Genomic DNA, 15,883 nt, shown 5'->3' on the forward strand with positions numbered 1-15,883 from the left:
TTTGACGCGTTTTCGCGTCACGTCAAACGCTTCTGAATTTTCGCGGGACCTGCAATCGTGCGTCATCGCACTTTTCCATTGACTTTACATGTAAACCTGACTCTCTGGTCGCGTCTATCGCGTTCGGTGTGAACACACCGTAAGAGCCGTGCTTAGAGAGAGCTTTGTAGTGAATCAGAAGAGTCGACTCCCATTGAGCGAGAGCCGGCTCCTCACTTAATTTCCTTTCACTGCTCAGCTCTCACACGGTGGCTCAGCTATGCTCCAATCCCTCCATATTGTGGCCAATCACATGCGAGGATATAGGATAATATCATTGTGTGAAAAACAGAGAGGGTGAGAGACGCAACAGTCAAGTGGAGCATGCGTCTGTCCTCTCAGTAAGTGAGTGAAACAGTAGACAGCAGTGAGGAGGGCTGTGTGAAAGCAAGAACACATAAATATGCCTGAAACCCATAAACAAAGCAGCATCTGGCTGCAGTTTAAAGACTTTTTTGTCTCTGTGTCATCTCGACTTTGTCTTGGTCTTGGTATTGTCTTGGTCTTGGTTTAGGCGGTCTTGACTACAAGTCTACAGTCTATAAGGGGAAAAAGCGAGGAGCAGAAGACTCGTTCCAACTTTCATTCTGCCAGTTTCTTCTCTCATCACATAAATACCTGAGCAGTGACAGAGACCGTGGGTGCAGCGTGTTTCTCATCATGGCACAAAATACTGAGAAGCATCCAAGCTTTTGTAGGCCTTCAGATCCTATCCAGGATAACTTGAGGCCTTGTTGATAACATAATGATATAAATCATGTGGTGTGAAGTTGGGGAGAGTGCCAGAGTTGCAGGTCATAGAACCAGTAAACACACTGGAGACAATAAGTAAACATCCATATTCAGCCCTCTGTTACACAATTTTTCCAAAACGAGCAATTTACACTGTACACTTGTTTGTTTTCTCATAATTACCATCGTTTATTTCTTTCATTGGATTGGAAAACAAAACTGTGATTTTGGGGTTTGTTTAATTTAATGTTTGGTGTGATAATCACTGTAATATGTTTACATCCTTTGTAAAGATTTTGTGTATTTCAAGGGTAAAGCTTTCATCCGCACAAATCTTATGTGTCAGGAGAGAGACCTGACTGTTACCCCAACTTTGATTACATGAACTGTCACACACTCACCTTGATTGCTGACCAATCAGAAGAAAACTTCCTGATGGCGTGAACCACAGTCCTCAGAGCTTGTTTCCCAGCTCTGTGGAGTGATCGATCTTCATGATGAGTCTTACGCTCCCCATGGTGTTATTTTAACTTTGAAATATTTAATTTATGATTTCACTTTATTTGACTTATTTTTACTTACTTTGTTTATATTTCCAATGTTTACATTTTTTAGCTTTCATAATTCAACCGATCATCTAAAACAGAACTATTTCCCACCTCGGATTAATAAAGTGTTCAAGATTCAAGAAGTTTATTGTCATGTACACCGCAAAACACAAATGGTTACGCAGAGCAATGAAATTCTTACTTTGCAGGTTCTCTTCACACGACCAAAAGAAAGTAATAATAAGCAAAAGCAGTGTTTTGTAGATCTTGTAGCTTACATGCGGGTGGAAACTGAATTGAAAGTGCAAGTAGTTATAACACTGTCAGCAGTCATTGTCAACACTGTATCTATCCACTAGGGGTGCAACGATACACAAAATTCACGGTTCGGTTCGATACTTTGGTGTCACGGTTCGATATTTTTTCGATACAAAAAAATGTTCAAGCATTTTTAATTTGTCATTTATTAAAATTATAAATATATATTTTAACTCAAAAGTACAGTTTTTAAATTTAACCCTAACCCTTGTGCGTGTTTTTTATTTTGACAGCGAATGCACACCTGCGGACCACTTATGTGCAGCCCTGGTTATTTAGCTCATCATATTGCAGCCACAGAAATTATTTTGTCCATGAAACCATAAAGCTGCACTTTCTTTTTGCCTTATAGTCTGATTTGTCATAACTTCTCAGTTTTGTGGTAAGCTTTTCTTTGGCTGTCACTTCTTCACCCTGACCTGTCTTATTTGGCTCAGCAGAACTGAAATGCTTTTACACACGCACTCACATAATTTCAGCGATTCTCTGCGCGATCAACCTCTCACATGTTTAAGCTTGCTGCGGGAGATTTCACTTGTCATGTTTGCATAGTAAGCTAACGATTAATAAGACGATGTCAGAGGAATTGGTGCACAAATTATCATCACTCACAGATCAGTGCTGTCGCTCTCTATACACAGTTCACGTGATTGCAAAGTGAAAGCAAAAAACAAGCGCAAATTCAAACGCGACTTCAATATGTCACATATTGACAGTGGCTCACCGATGCCAATGACATAATTACCCAGCTACATTTCTGAAAGAATGCAAAAGCATTGACATATATTTTTCCTACAATAGCCCGACGGGCAGGGAAGAGATAGAATTTTGGTAGCCCGACTGAAAAAAATCGCTAGCTCCGGGACGTCGGGCTAGCGATATTGCAAGCCCTGTATCTGATTGAGGAATCACTCATCTTTGGAAAAGAGAGTTTATTACAGAGAAATGGCTCTTTCCAAAATAAAAGCTATACTATCCGCTTCTTCTGGGCTGTATTCTCAGCAGCATAAGGAGAATCATGTGCTAACAGCTGTCTAAATGACTCGGCTAAAGTTAGTAGCATGCTTGTTGTTTTTTGTCTGCTTCCACTTGTCTTTGCACTAGGATGATGTCGGCGTAAATGTGCAGTCATATTCGTTGTGTTCCCACTAGTGCTTTCAGGTTAATCTCCTTGAAATGACCTTAGCGCCACAACACGGCAAATCTCCGTTAACGAGCTACCGCCGATCGCTCCGTGCATGGGGCTAGACGGCCAACACGTTAACGAGCTAACTGCGCTAACACACTAGTTCACACCAATGTAATTGAGCATTGCATGGCACATCCAACATACTGTTTTACTTTAGTCCATGACTCGCTTACCTTCAGGGTCATACGTCACATGAAAACCAAAATAATTCCAAACGCCAGATCTGAATGAGAGTGGGGGAGGTTCAATTCAAATTCAAATTCAAAGGTCCATGTTAAAAGGAGAGCTTAACTTCTGTCTCGCTAGCTTGCCCTGCGCTCTTCCTTCTGACTATGCTGTCTGTGTTGAGCGCTCAGTGGATCTGCGCTCGACAGTGCAGCCTAGGCGGAGTAGTCGAACACAGATTCACTGAGCGCTCAACACAGACAGCATCGTCAGAAGGAAAATTGATAAAATAAATTACAAATGTTGTATTGTTCGATACATATGCGTACCGAACCGAAAGCACTGTATCGAACGGTTCAATATCGATACGAATATCGTTGCACCCCTACTATCCACATATGTATATAACTTCCCCTATATGTGGCTTCATTACCTTGTATATAATTTATTTTCTGGCAATAAAACAGACGTAACAGTAAGAGATGTTTTTTCTTTGTAAAACAAAAATAATGACAGCAGACAAACAGAACTGCTGCTGTCAGTCCCAGGACCATGTGGACTTTAACTCATGATGTTTATTGCCATGTACAAGATAATACAGTTCTTAACACCTGTCATTCACTTCTTGTTTATTTAAATAAAGATAAAAATAGCAATTATAATCATCTTACCAGTGACATTGAGTTGACATCTTCCAACACTGAAGCCATAATCAGTGTTCACCTCACACAGGTAAAGACCCGAGTCATCAGTCCTGAGCCTGGATTTATCACTGATAAACAGAGGATGTTGAGAGTTTTGGAGATCTGTCAGGTTTGGTGGTGAACGTCCACTCCAGTGTGATGTTGTGGTTCTCCTCTGCCTGCCTGGAACAAATCTGTTGTTGAGCTTTATTTGGAGTTCATAAAGTGAAGCTGTAAACTAACCAGAGACACATGAGGTGAGGATGATGAGCAGCAGGATCCTGCAGATCATCTTCTCCCTGTGAGAGGAGACAGAGGCGAAGAGTCATCAACACATGAGGTCAAAGGTCAGTCAGTACAGCTAGAAGAAGGAAAATGTCAGTCAGATAATAACACTGACTGATCAAAACTACAAGACCTACAACCACTGCAGTAGAAACAACCAGAGGAAAAACCTGCACTTTAATTTGTTCTGAAAATATTTCACATTTTAAAGTCTTCAGAGCTTCAGAAATGATTGTTATCCACAAGGTGGCGCCATGTTTCAACTCATAAAGAAAATGAAACTATAAAAGTCTTTTTCTCTGGCTTTCAGTCCTTCACTGACTGATGATTAAGTACAGAAAAGTTTATCACTTTCACTGATATTAGTCTATATTATCTGAAAATGTTTCAATTTGACCTAAGCAGTGTAACAGCAATACAGAGGGCACCTGATAATTAGAAGCATGACTGTGGCTACAGATAAAATGAGTACTTTCATAATAATCACTTTCAGACATGTATGTAGACTATTTATCCTTTAAAAAACTGCACACAGTTAGGTATTTTTGTTTAAATCATTTTTCTCCAAGCGCTTCTTAAACTGTCTGAATGTGTCAGTGTGACTCTTTTCTGCACAAAGGTATAGTACGCTACCAAAGCTGACAGCAACCACACTTAGTACCTGTCAGTAGGTGTCACTCACTGCACTACAGCCTGAGAGTGAAGATTCTGAATTGAAAACTCCAGAAACATGAGCCACAGCTACAGCTTAAGTTTATATATTTTATATATGTATAAGTTTATATATTTAAAGTAAAAGAAAAGATATGAAAAAAATTACATTTTTTTGTCATCAACAATTTTTATTTCATTTTAAACTTTGATAGCAGAACTGAAAAATAAATACATAAATAAGTAATTCAAAAACAAACAAACAAACAAACAACAACAAAAAAAAACAAAGACAAAGGGAGGTTTCCTATTCTTTCTTCGCACACCAATCCCCACACCACCACTCTGTCCTTACTCCTCTGTTCTTCAAGTTACAGAAAGCCAGCTTTTAAAGGGGGACCAATGAAAGGGAAAAAAACCCAAAAAAATACTTGGACACTGCTAGCACGGGGAGCACACAGAAACGCAAAGCAGGAGAGGAAGCATAGCTGAATATGTTTCCAAACCAACTTCATTCTAAGCCAAAGACTAGAAAATATGGTGAAGCATATCTTCCCTTTGGCTTTACCTGCACAAATGCCAAGGTAGGTCTCCCCTGCGTAATTGCTTTTCCCTTCGTCCGGAGCACGCGCTGGGCTCTTCAAATCACGGACAAACAGTATCCCACATTCTTGATTTTTAGTTCACAAACACTTGTTGTAATGACTAACTACTCCTGACATTTTGGAGATGTTAGCTCTTTATACAGTAAAGTTACAGTGGGATACAAATAACATCAGGCTGATCCTGCCACAATTTGTTCCCCGTTCAAATCACGGACTAACAGGATCCCACAGCTGTTTATGTTTTTGAACCCATTTTGCACAGAGAGGCATTTTTTGAAAAATGTATTGATAGCAATGTTGAATATTATTACACAGGGAAAAAACAACTACATGTAAAATAATCACACTGTGATGCCTCTGCCTTTCTAAATGGAGGGACAGGAACTGCGTGTGTATATGTAAGCTGTAAAACCTGAAGATAGTCAGATTAACAGTATTTTGTCTCTATCTGCCATTCTGCAATTCATCTCATGTAAACAATAACGTGGCGCACAGCGTGACGTGAAAAAAGGCACATCCCTTTGATGTTGCGTGATAAACTCTGTATTCATCGTCCATGCATAAACGGTTGGAGGATGCGTTTGTGCGTGGGGGTGTTCTTAATGAATTTTGAAGCCTCCTCAGGTGAAGAAAATCTGTGCCTTGCTCCATTATGTTTTATTTCTAGAGTGGCAGGGTAGAGCAGGGAGTATTCCACTCCTCTTTCCCTCAACTCCAACTTGATTTGTTTAAAGGACACACGCCGGTCCATGGTTAGTCAGGAGTAATCCGAAAAAAAACATTATCTTCGCCCCACGCCATAGAATCTGGCCTTTCTCTCTGGCCACCCGAAGAATGCATTCTTAAGCACATAATTACTTCAGTAACTTGAGAGAGCTGATCTAGATACAATATTGATGTCGAGCTTGTAGTTTTGGGGTCCCATGTTGGCTGAGAGAGTCCTGTGCCTCTACCTAGTCCACAAATAGAAAAAAAAATCTCTGGTGTTTGTTCACTGAGTCCTGAAAAATCTGTGGAGGGTCTCGTAGGCTGACAGATGTTGAGGTTTCCTTTTACTATGAAAAATAAACTGAGACCTGCTTTACAGTTAGGGTTTCCAGAGAGGATCTGCACACTCTGATACAGACATGCTCTGTTGAATAAGGGGTGACACCTTGCAGTGTGGTCAGAGTCAAAGACCAGCCATCGGTGATAAATGTCTGCTAACAGAATAGTTCTGGTGACTAACTTTGCTTCTGCAGATTTGTTGTTTGTTTGTATTGTTTGCTGCCCTGATTGGGGAGTCTCTTCTAACTGAGCTGGTCACACACTAAACCAACACATCACATAATGATGGTGACTGTGAAGTTCACCATGCAAGAAACGACAGAGTTTATATGTTCATACACAAATTTGTAGTAACCAAATCAGTTTACAATTAAATGTTTTAATTTTTTCTAACAGAAAATAAATGCAATGAGTTAAAAAGCCATAAATATTTCTTTATTCCACTAATCTGATCAGACACGTTGGTGAAGAATTACAGAATTTCCCCATGTTGTTCCTTACGTGTGAAAACACTGCACTGAAACTGATGGGAAATACAAAAGGTTTCTTCAACCTGATAGTAAAGTGTCAGACACAACAGTGTCTATGAATTCTAACACTGAAATGACATCAGGAGCTCACAAAGCTTTTAAATTAGAGTAACACTTAAGGTCAGTGGATTAGATTGAGGACAGGAAATAATTCCACTGATCTCTGTTAGTTTCTGATCTTTCTTCTTTTTAAACTTTTTGAAAGTAGATGGTGCAAACAAACTGTATCAGGCCTACCTCATAAGAATAAGAACATGTTACCTAATTATAGCCTTACTAGATCTCGTATTGTCCTTTTAAAGCCACACTTACAAACACAAAGTAAAAGAAGGTGAAGGAATTTATAAAAACAGAATTACAGATAAACTACTTACTGTTTTGGGCTCTTTGTCCTTCCCCTGGATGATAGGTTTGTGGTAGTGAAGCATGCATCTCTCTGGGGACTTTGTGTTTGAGTAAAAAATTGCCTGTTGTTCTTATGAACCCTGTGTCACATGTGTTTAGCTGGTTTCAGCTTCATGTTTGTTTTCTTTTTTGTCCCTGTCAAGTTTGTGCATCTTAGTCTCTGTCTCAGTGTTTGTTTCCTGTTTTATTTCTGTCTTATTTTGGCCCTTTGTGCATTTAAACCCTTAGTTGGGAATAAATGTGGATTTTCTGCTGCAGAAGATAAAGGTCAGTTTTGCGATTTATGAAGTTTGCCCTTTAATCTGGATTTTGGCTCAGCTTCCAGCTACACTGTGACATAACTATGGCAATGATGAGATACAGATCTCCAGTGAAGGTGTCACCATGATGAGCAAAGCAAGGCTTCATGAAAGATTTGAAGTGTTTGTGATTCAAAACAATCTGAAACCATCTCCACAGTGGCACCTGCTGGACAATTTGGCTATTGTCATCTCTTGATCATATTCTCTGAAATGGTGACACAGACAAGTTCTGCACATCCGCATCCGCAGAGAGAGAGCTTAAGCTACACGCTCTCCTACCAACAACGGCTCTTTTCAGAGCCACCTCACTCACTTGCACCAAGAGCTCGCTCCTTTACTGTTTTTATTAGTATTGTTTTTATAATATAAGTCTTATGCTCACACTTAAATCTTCATGCTGTTTCTATACCAGAAGTTACAGTTGGGATCAACGTGGAATTCACTGACTTTATTTTCAGAATTGCCTCATTCACTATGGTCAATGTGATTGGCTGTGCCTTTCAGGGAGCTGTTTACGTCTTGATGCATTCTCAGTCATCCAGGAAAGTAAATCTCCAGAAAGTTGATTCTGTTCATAGATGCAAAACAAACATGCCAGCAGTTTATCTCAGTTAATGAGAGGAGCAGGCATGTGTTTGGCTCCTTCACATAGTGGACATTGAGTTGTTGTGTGGGACACCAGTAGTCCATGTCTGTTGCTGTAACAGTAGTTCATGTTGAGAATAAAACATCCCAGCTCACTGATTTGATCGGGGCAATAGTGCCTAAAATGTTGCATCATTTTGCTGAGAGATCTTTTACTTTGTGGTAATCGTAGTTGGACAAAAACCACCAGGTCAATAAGTGTTCCCTTAGTGCTAATGTATAAGAGATGTTGGTGCACTATAACTGAAGTAATGTTATTAAGTCCTTAAAGTTATATTCTTTTATTGTCATGACTGTATTTCAAGCTTCTTTTTTTTTTTTTTTTTGGTATGATACCTGATTTATATGGAATATGACTGAAGCAAACAAAAGTCTAAAATACTTACTCAGTCATTTGTTTAATGGTTATTTAACATTAAGTAATTCACATATAAAACTATGAATTGTAATTTTAAATTGTTTAAACGCATGTAGAATAGCAAATGTAGGCAAGTGTATTTCTCATTTTTTTTTTTTATCAAGAAACAAAGACAAAAGCAGGGCAGGGTTCGGTGGTTGAATCATCCGTCCCCACCACTGCCAAAACACGCCCTTGTCAGGATCATCCCCCACCACCTGCAGCTGGCCGTCCACAACGACGAAGAGCTGAACAAGCTGCTTGGCTGAGTGACGATCGCTCAGGGTGGTGTGCTGCACAACATCCAGGCCAAGAAGACTGAGAAAGCTAAATAAAATCCAGCCACTTTCCTCAACCGACTAACGGCTCTTGTAAGAGCCACTCACCTCTGAGAGTACACTTGATTAAAGTAATGACACTAAATCTTTAATCCATAGGTGTCAAACTCATGTTCACACTAGAACTGAAGTGGGACAGCCCTGTTAGTCTATCAGTATGTGCAACACATTTAGTTGTTTTAGTACATGAATAAAAATCTGACTGACTTAAATTGTGAAGTTATTACCCAGACTTTTCTTTTTAAAAACTTACTTTGAAACCAGAGATCTGTGTCGTAAGTGCATACGATAAGATTAGATGACCTTTATTAGTCCCACAGGTGGGAAATTTATTTTGTTACAGCAAAAGTGCAAAGTTATGTAGCGGAAATTAGAAAACATTGGTATGCAATAGAATAAAATAGAATACAAATGCTATAAACTGAGTAAGAAAATAGAAAAGTACAACTTTGTCAGAAAAAAGAATTGCACATATAGCAGTCTTATTGCACTTGTGTGGATGTGTGTGTTTGATCAGCTGCAAGTCTTTGTTGTAGAGTCTGACAGCAGTGGGGAGGAAAGACCTGAGTAATCTCTCTGTCCCACATCGTGGGTGCTGCAGCCTGCCACTAAAGGAGCTGCTCAGTGCTGTCAGAGTTTATGCTGTCAGAAGCATAAACATTGTCTCTAACTTCTGAAGTTCAGTTTGTGGTCATGTCAGTTATTGTAACGTTGTGAAGAAAAGCACGCATTACAGCTGAATCTTATAGCAAAACGAAGAGTCAATATAATATTGTAGCGTCCCTAGACAGAAGACACAGACGATCAGCGTTCCGGTTACCGGTGTTTATTCAGAATAGTAACACGGGCTAATGTGGGCCGTAGCCAACGCCAAAACAGGGGGAAAAAGTGCGCTCTACAGCAACAGCACAACCACCGACACTCTTCTCTCTTCCGCCAACCACACACACACACACACCTGCTCTCCTCCAGACTTTGTCATTGGTAGCTGATCTGATTGACAGGCTAACCGGCCTCTAGACTACTGCACATTCAAGGACACTCAGTAAATCACCATGCTGCGGGTGTGGTCCAACTATGCCATAAGTAATTTGCAATTCTCAACACAGAACACTGATAACACAACAGTCAACTAACTTGTAACCCAGTCCGTTACAATATGTAGGCAATGTCAGTCGGTAATCGTTCGTGAAGTTCTAACACACTACATCAGCAGTCGGTATGGAAATACTGGCAGGTATTTCACTAATATTTTCAAGACTTCAGAAAAAAAAAATATAACACCATAACAGAACAGCTCTCAAAGTGAAGTGTGTGGCTCTTAAAAGAGCCGTTTGATGGATTAGGGCGAATGAGTTTAACCGCCGAAGGCGTACAGAGTGCGGCCCTGCCTCTTCAGAGCGTACACCACATCCATGGCGGTCACAGTCTTCCTCTTGGCGTGCTCAGTGTACGTGACGGCATCACGGATGACGTTCTCCAGGAACACCTTGAGCACACCGCGGGTCTCCTCGTAGATCAGACCGTAAATACGCTTCACTCCGCCACGGCGAGCCAGACGACGGATAGCGGGTTTGGTGATGCCCTGGATGTTATCACGGAGAACTTTACGGTGACGCTTGGCGCCTCCTTTACTTTTTTTTTTTAAACACTTTATTTAAAGTATACAAAATTACATATAAAATGTACACACACATACAATTACATATACAAAACCGTGATCACACACCACTCACCAAAGAAAAAGTCAAACAAGGAGGAAAATCGAGCATCTGAGTCCACAAACCACTTTTAAAACTTACAATTTCAATACATTCCAGGGGAAAACTTTCCCAAGTTTCAGGTCCACTGTTCGTCTTCTCCGCAGGTCTGTAATGATATGTTTACTCACCACATCACTACTTATCATCTTTTGTTCAAGTACTCCTTTGGCACGAGTTTTCCAAATATGTGTGTTTATTACACACATTACTAACCAAAAGAGTCTCCTTTTGTCGTCACACATTTTTTCTTTAAACAAACCATATTTAACTGCTTTAATATTAACATCCACATCATAGCCAATCTCTGTCATCTTCTGCCTGATCTCAGTTGTCCTATAACAATCCAATAGAAGATGTTCTAGGGTCTCATCTTCATCACAGTCTGTCATGGGACATTTCATGGTGGTAACGAAACAACACTGTACCACCGCCCTCACAGGGAGGCGCCCGAGCGAGATGAGCCATACCACGTCTCTCATGCTTTCGGGTAATAGTTTGTCTTGTATATTTTTAACTATTAAAAGATTTTCATCTTGATTTGCATACTTATATTGAATTACACCTTCATTTTTGGTTTCATTAATTTCTTTATAGATATTTGTCGTATTATCTTGGAGAATGTTTAAACTATATTGTTCCCGTTGACTTGATAAATCACCAAACATAAGTCTGTGATATGGAACGCCCACTCTGGCCCTGCCTCTTTTCTTTTGCCACAATTCCTCTTTCCCTCGAACCCACGGGGCACCCCGAGAAATTGCGCTTTGAGTAATTTTTATAAAAGGAATTCGCAAAACAATCTCTAAATCTGGGGCTCCCAAACCCCCGTGCTTCCTACTCTTGTACATAAATTTTCTCTTAGTCACTTCTCGATTGGATCCCCAGATAAATTTAATGCACATCTTACTTATTTTCATTACGGTAGTTCTCGGAGGAGGAAGTATTGCAGCAAGGAAAAGAGGTTTTGAAATTATGTGTTTTTACAATATTAATACGCGTTTTATAATTTGTATCTTTATTCTCCCATTTCATAATTTCCATTTTGATTTCATTTTCTTTCTTATTCCAATTTAATAAACTAGAGTCAGTATTATCTATCCATATACCCAAAATTTTAATCTCCCTACATAGAGAGATCATCATGTTAGGTTGTCTGGTCTGATGTCCAAGCCACACCCCTTCAGTTTTTTCCTGGTTCAGCTTGGCACCTGATGCCTGTTCGTAGTGGTGTAATATCTCCATAACTGAAGACAGCTCGTTTTATAGTATTTATTATAGTATTTATTTTTATTGTCATTGTCAAGAACAATGAAATTGCGTTTGGGGCTTCCATGCAACCCAAAAAAAGAAGAAAATAATAAATACCCCTTAAAACCCAAGTGTACATATTTAACCCAGTGTGACTCCAATGCAATAAGACAATCCTTAGCAATAATGTTCGTAGAAATTCAGACAAAGACCTGAGAAACATGACAAAATACAACAATGCACCCATTCAATATTATTGTACTGTGAGATATGATATCAGATATGATAGTTATCTATTTAAGAAAGAGGGGGGGGGGGGGGGGGGGGCAGGAGGGGGAAGAGAATAAAGATATGATGCACCAATGCAGACCAGTTCATTGCTATTAAGAAGTTGGATATGGTTATTGTCCGTGAGAGGGGGGCAGAGAGTTCAGGAGCCTCACAGCCTGTGGATACAGGCTGTTGGCCAGTCTGGATGTTCTGGCCTGTATAGACCTGTACCTTCTCCCTGAGGGCAGCAGATGGAAAAGGTGGCGCGCAGGGTGATGTTGGTCCCGCAGGATACTGTGCACCCTCCTCAGACAGCGAGTGGGGAAGATATTACTGATCTCTGGCAGACTTGTTCCAATAATTCTGCCAGCTTCTTTCACCACCCGCTGGAGTGCTTGCTGATCGGCCTTGGTGCAGCTGGGGAACCACACTAGAAATCCATACGTCAGAACGCTGCTGATGGCACAGTTGTAGAAGTTCAACATCAGAGATCTGGGAATGTGTGCGCTCCGCACACATTCCCAGATGTGTGCGACGTGATTATCACCGTCACGTCATCTGCATACGCCAAAGCTGCGATTTTATGGGATTTGGACGTATCCCTTAATCCGTTTATCATGATTTATCCTTTTCAATAAGGGGTTAATTGCAAGGACATATAACCCAGCACTCAAAGGACATCCTTGTTTAACCCCGCACTCAGCACTAAAAGGGGATCAGAGCTTTCCATTTACTTTAACTCGCACTAGGGACTTTTTATAAATCAACTGATTAATGGAAATAAATTGGTCCGGGAAATTATAAGCTTTCATAACTTTCCATAAATAGGAGTGGGGAACAGAATCAAAAGCCCTCCTTTGATCTAAACCTAAAATGCAGAGTTCTGAATCCTTGCCATTATAAATAATTTCTCTTAACATACTTAAATTATCCCACATCAGTCGTCCCTTAATTGCGCATGTTTGTTCCTTTTCAATGATAATATCTAATACATCTTCTAGTCTAGACATAATTATTTTAGCAAAAATTTTATAATCTACATTCATTATTGTCAGTTGCCTATAATTGTTAATGTCTTCTCTATCACCTTTCTTATATAATAAACACATAACTCCTTCATAAAACGATTTACCCATTGTTTCTCTTTCTATTCCTTCATTAAAATACTGAGTTAACAATTCAGACAGTTCTTTACACACAAGTTTGTAAAATTCAGAGGGGAGTCCATCCAGACCAGGTGTTTTATCGGTACTAAGTTGGTTAATTGCACTTCCTCTCTTTTAATTTTTCCAATCAAAGTTTCATAAATGACAGAATCTAATGGTTCAACCTCACTCAAAAAATTGTTAATAGCGTCGCTGTTTGTAGCTATGGATGAAAACATTTCCGAACAATAGTCTCTAATTACTTGTCTTTTCCCCTCTTCTTCAAAAACAGACTTTCCATGTTTATCCTTAATTGAGACAATAAAATCATTTCGACTTTTCTTTTGATTATTAAGAATCATATAATCGCTGTTCCCGTGAAAGTCAGTACGTCGCAACATATTAAATAAAACTTCTCTATTGACTCGATCAATGTCCTCTTTAAGAGACATCATTTGATTTTCCTCCTCCTCTTCCTTCTCCTTCTTATTTCTTAAATATATATATCTACTCACATCTTCATTATATTTTACATTCTTTGCATGATTTAATTCTCTCGCTTTAAATTAAAAAAAAAATGACACATACGTCGTTTAAGGAGCTCCCAAAGTTCCGAGAAAGAAGTAGTAAAAATCTTAAGATGTAATATTTTCTTAATTTCAGATTTAACTTCGAACCTAAATAACTCGTCTGCTAACAAGGATGTATTCAATTTCCAATAGTTCAAAAATTCATGGGGGAAACACGATACTGTTGCCATAACCACCATATGATCTGAAAAGTCTGTTAAAAGAGTGTCATATTTCAGACCTTGAACATTATGTGATATGTAGAATCTATCAATCCTTGTTTTAGTTAATGAATCGAATCTAGTGTAATGGACGGTATGTGGATGCAAGTGCCTGTATAAATCATGAAGTGCTGCTTCCTTACAAACCTTAACCAACAATTTGCTTTCTCGCAATTCTCTAAATTCAACCTTGGATATTCTGTCAGTTGCTTCAGTAACGATGTTAAAATCTCCACACAAAATTATATTAAAACCAATCTCTAATAAATACTTCAGTTTTTTCAGTAATTGTATCTTTTTCGTTCGTTCGGGTGCATTATAAACATTAATAATACGCAACCTTTGCCCGTAATAACAGCAATCAACAAGGAGGAGTCGTCCCGGTATTATGTCTCTTCTTTTGATTATATTCACCGTATCTTTTTTAAAGAAAATACCCACTCCGTCAGAGCTGTCTTCCCCTATCGCTATTATTGAATGGGCAGTGTTCCACATTTTATTTAATTGATATACATCTACGTGTGTTTTTAATCTCATCTCTTGAAGGCACAAAATATCATAATCAAGTCTTTTTAAGAAATCAACCTTCCTTTTCCTACTCTTGTCTGATTGGAGACCTCTGACATTAAATGTAATTATTTTGATGTTACTCATAGGTTGACTAAAGGAGAGACCATCTCAGAAATATTACTCACGGAGGACTTGGTCTATTATCCTTCCGCTTATCTCTTCCAGAGCTAGAAGCAGAAACGCTCCTTTTTCTGCTTCCTCTCGTATCCTCGTTGACGAGCTCGTTGAGGGCCGGGTGACTTCCACTAAAGAAGGTCTTCCGTTTTACTTCCGTTTCCCCGGGCAACGAAGCAAGAGCCAGAGATGCCGCCTCTGGGAGAGGGAAGGATCCATGGTCCTCGCTATCTCCATCGTCATCAGGTGTCTGCTCGCTGTCAATTTCTTTGTCGTCACTATCACTTTTATTCTCACCATCCGATGTCTCTATGATTAGGTTACCGTCTAGCTCTTCATCACTCTCGTCACTTTTTTTACTTGACTGAGACAGTGGAGATGGTAACTCATTTTGAACAGGGCTAGACTGGTTATCCTGATCATCCACTTGGGGATTGTCCAATCCAAGCGAAACTGGGAGTGATAGTGAGGCAGCCGTCGGAGGAAGGGGAGGGGGAGGAGAGGGAGGGGGCTCTCTCACCTGGTCATTCACGGGGGGATCCATAACTTGGGAAGGATCCTCCAAGGAAGGGAAATCCATGGTGTCAGAAGGTCGAGGTTGTTGGGAAGATTTAAGTATATTCACAAAAGACTTGGGGCATTTAACGAAAGTGTGCCCTTTCGCACCACAGAGGGAGCACTCACTTTCGTTTTGGCAAATTTTAGCCTTGTGGCCCAACTCACCACATTTCCAACATTTGATAGTGGGGCATTCTCTCACCTGGTGGTCTGGACCTTGGCAGATGAAGCACCTCGCCGATTGGCCAGGATAAATAATCCTGCCATTATAGGGGCCCAACGAGATGGAATTAGGGATAGAGATTATATGTCCAGCTTCATCTCTACGCATCCAAACTTTGTATTTTCGGACTCCATACCAGAATCCGAATTTATCCACCGGCTTGACTGGGGGTTGAAGAATCTCGCAGTACCTTTTAAGATATAGCTCGATATCTTGGTCTGGAATCCTTCCAGTCCAGAATTTAACAACAAGAGTCACTACCTCTACCTGGACAGAAGACTCCACTTGCCAGTCTTTCCATTTCGGATGTGATGCGTTGGAAA

The sequence above is a fragment of the Rhamphochromis longiceps genome, linkage group LG3, assembly GCF_057381845.1.
Source record: "Rhamphochromis longiceps isolate RC_006_pf linkage group LG3, R_longiceps_female_GT1.1, whole genome shotgun sequence".
In the NCBI taxonomy this organism is placed as follows: domain Eukaryota; kingdom Metazoa; phylum Chordata; class Actinopteri; order Cichliformes; family Cichlidae; genus Rhamphochromis; species Rhamphochromis longiceps.